This window comes from Mastomys coucha, unplaced genomic scaffold (assembly GCF_008632895.1).
Source record: "Mastomys coucha isolate ucsf_1 unplaced genomic scaffold, UCSF_Mcou_1 pScaffold14, whole genome shotgun sequence".
NCBI classification, from domain to species: Eukaryota; Metazoa; Chordata; class Mammalia; order Rodentia; family Muridae; genus Mastomys; species Mastomys coucha.
This window is the reverse complement of record NW_022196896.1, coordinates 113717789-113721679: the sequence shown is the minus strand read 5'-3', so window position 1 is coordinate 113721679 and position 3891 is coordinate 113717789. Positions and strand designations below refer to the sequence as shown.

General features: G+C 43.8%; 1 protein-coding gene and 1 pseudogene across 2 annotated transcripts in view; both read right to left on the bottom strand.

Annotated features, from left to right (window-relative positions):
• The window catches only part of LOC116088731 (UDP-glucuronosyltransferase 1-1), a 175614-nt gene that overhangs the window by 49970 nt on the left and 121753 nt on the right, over positions 1-3891 (bottom strand). The gene's annotated exons all lie outside the window — the stretch shown is intronic.
• LOC116088732 lies at positions 21-3481 on the bottom strand (annotated as a pseudogene).

Genomic DNA, 3891 nt, shown 5'->3' with positions numbered 1-3891 from the left:
TCCCATATGTAGTTCCTAGCTCTAAATCTTCAGATGTCTGTAGTATATAATGTGGAATAATTACTGAAACCTGGAAAGTAGAAGGTCTTCTGTGGCTGGGGAGTGACTCCTGTAGAGTCAGAATAGACTCCCAAACACTACAGGCCACTCCCTCACAGAGCTTCAAGGTAGGTTGATGCTGAAGATGCCATGCTATTCGGACATAGGACTTGGAGGCTACAAACTGGATATCACTGAAAGGCCCTCCCTGAGGTCTAACTTTAATAGTTCTGGAAGGGGCTAAGCAAGCTGCCAAAGGATGAGGGCTGAGCCGGGGGGTGGTGTGCTGTGCAGCAAAAGTCACATCCAGCTGTGCAGGCTGCAAATCACAATGACTAACATGAGAAGATTCCCCTAAAGGGGCAATGGAGGTACTTGCATCTGGTGACAACTGTTCTCTGTCTGGATTAAGGATGCACTCAACAGGAGGGAAAACACACCTGGTACTAGAAACCTAGTGAACACCATGAGGTTAGCAAGGTCTTAGAGCTTAGAGGAGTGCCTGCTACCACCTAGCCAGGATAGTCCCTAACTGAATTCTATCATTCTAAGTACTTCTCTCTAGACAAGCAGTAACTGCAGCACCTAACTCTCACTGAAGACGCTTCACTTTGCAGCAGATGGAGTCTTAGAGCCACAATGCTTCAAAGTGCAGAGCACAACCACTGAGGAGGGAGTGCCCATCTTTAATGGACAGACAGATCTATAATACAAGGGCTGCACTTGAGGTTCAGGGAACACACCAGAAGAAGGGATAGACTTAAGAGCCAGAGGACCACACCCCAAAAATCTGTTGTGAAATTGTATCTCCTAGAAATGACAGGAAAGCTTCACCAATGATCCCCCAACAATATAGCTTCCTAACCTTGACCTGTATCAGAAACAAAAACACTAAATCTGCTAATGTCGATGGGGGACGTCTCAAGGAGTCCCACCTTCATACAAAGAACTGCAGGCAACTAAGAGATGCTGGGAGTTGGAGAAGTAGCCTTCCCCCAAGGAGTAGTCCCCAAGCTGGTTATCCAGCCTCAAACTACCAACCCTGCAATAATGTCCATGCAACACCAAGTGAACTCACTAGGATATATTTACATATTTATGCATATATATGAGTGTGTATGTATGTGTACATATGCAATTAAAGAAAAGGAAAGCAGGACATTGAGAGCACGTGAGGAACTGGTGTGTGGGAAGAATTGGAGTAGGGAAAAGGAATGGAAGGAAATTGTGTAATTACATGTTGAATTAATACATGATAAAATCAAAATGAATTTAAATGATGGCTTTCAGTTACTCACAAAAGAAGAGGAGCCATTTGACCATTGTTAAGATGTCAACACTCCAAGTTTACCAATGACACCACACAGCCACCGGTAATTCTGGTTCTAGGAGATTCAATGTTCTCTTCTGGTCTCCATAATAACTGTATGTGTGTGGTGGACAAACATACATGGAATACAGGCAATAACCCATACACATAAAATAAAAACAGAAGGAACCAAATAAAATAGTTTATGTTATGAAAGGATATGAAAAAAGGGGAAGAATCCTTTTAAAGACCAGGAAGAAAGTTAGTATTAGGAAATATATTCTGCATAGAATAGTGATAGGTCAAAAATTCAGACCTGAGAGAGCGGCTTCTTGACAACACAGTTGATGCCCCCAATGAAGACCATGTTAGGCATGATGGGCCTGGGGTAGTCGAACACAAAGTCCCCTCGGAACAGCCACACTGATGCATGGCTGAGAATCTCCACTAAAGACACTTCTCTCTGCAAAAGCTCAGAGGCAAGGCTTTCATAGGGAGTGAATAAGAAATCGCAAATGTACTTCAAGGCCAGTGGGTACAGCATGTTCTTGACCCTTTGCAGGAAGCTCATGTGGTCAGAAAGCCTTGTGAGTAGGTTTGGAATGTAAGAGGAAGGATTTGGACATTGTGAGGCCTCATAGTCTATGCCGCAGGGAAGGTATCTTAGAAAGAACACAGCAGGAATACCTAAGTACTTGGCCAACACTGCTCCACAGGGAAACACAGGATCTGTAAAGATTACATCAAAGGAGCTGGACTTCAGAAGCCGGAGCAGGGACTCGTTGTGCAATAGATTTCTACAAGTCTTTAAGTAAACAGTTGATATATTTTTCAAAGATTCAGATGTCTTAAAGAATGTCTTCATAGAGTTTCCTGTGTCAAAGACTATGTTAATGTTTCCCATTATTCGTTGTCTCATTTCTTGTCTTGTGTAGGGAACGGCATAGGTTTTAAGAGTGAAGAAGTCCTCTCCTTTGATGTACATGGACACTTCTGGAGCCAGGACCACTGTCTGGTGACCTCGGGCATGGAGCTCTCTCACAACATCCCTCATGCTCAGCCAGTGACTACCTCCCAGGGGAAACACCAGCACATTCTCACCTTCAGTCCAAGGCAGGGCACACAGCAGAAGCAGCCCCACTAATCCTTGCAGGGGCACATGGAATCCCATAGTCACCTCAGTAGATGCCCAGAAGAACCAGGTTTCTGCACCAGGCTGCGACACTGACATTTGCTTCTTCCTCCTCTTACCTCCCATCCAACCTTGCCATGTCATTGGGTGGCACTGGCTCCCAGACATTAATCATTAAAGCATAAATCTACCCTTGGTGCCTGTTCAATCCTGCTTCCAGCCAACACATTCCTGATTGTGTTGTTTCTTTCCTAGGAAACTGTGATAGAACTCTCTCTTTAGAAGACATGATAGTTCATATCTGGTTCTCCTTCTTATAAAAACCGAGGCTGTGTATACCCATTTCACTCCATCAACTTCTCTGCTGGACACATTCTAAGAGGCTGGGCTGAGCTCTGAACACTACCTTGTGTTGGATTTACTATGTAAACATTTCCAACTATAACTCTGCCAGGTAACTCTCTAGAGTCTCCCTCCCCATCCACAAGGAGCACTCACTATACTATCAGATGAGAAACACTGCTGAGTCAGCTTGCCCCAGACAAGAGGAATTGTGGCTCTGCTGGGGTTCATTTACCTGGGTTTCTCAGTAATGATCACGGGAAGTTTTTGAAGCTGCTGTCTGTTGTTCAGTGTGGGACTAGAGGAAGATATATTATACCAATGATGACTTGATTATAAGGCAAGATCTACAGAGAGTTCTGCTTACAGCCATGGATGAGAGTCACCACAACCTGAAGCACTTTAGGCCAGACCAGGTTAAGCAATAATGTAATAAAATAGGCTTAATGAGTGCTTGCTTGTTTCCTTCCCATAAGCCCATGCCTTGGACTGGCCTGGGAGATGGCTCAGCCTAAAGGTCCATTCTCCTGGATGCTAGGGTTGTAGACTTCTGCATTCATCCTGGACTCTGAGAGTTCCTGGTAAACATTGTAAACTTGAAGCATGCAGCTACAGATACTTCAGTACTTTAAATCACCAAAGACTATTTAGAAAATGGTGTGATATCTGGAAAGATTAGAGATGTAAGAAATGAAAATAAAGTTCTTAAAGAATGGACACAGCCTGAACCATAAGCTAGGTAAACACTCAACAGAGACCTGATACAGAAACCTCTTGCTGGGATGTGCACACCACCAGTACTGAGTCATGGGAATACATAGGATCTGTGAAAACCACATAGGAGGAACTCAGGCCATTGCCCAATCACAGACATGTGCAGTAGACCCAGGCAAGACTTCACACGGAAGGCAGGTAGCTTTTTAAAATATGTCACACCTTTAGAATTTGTCGTCAGGTGTTCCAGTCAAAAGGATTTTTTTTAGGCACCAAGCAACTGTACTTGTGTTCTTCTTCTTCTTCTTCTTCTTCTTCTTCTTCTTCTTCTTCTTCTTCTTCTTCTTCTTCTTCT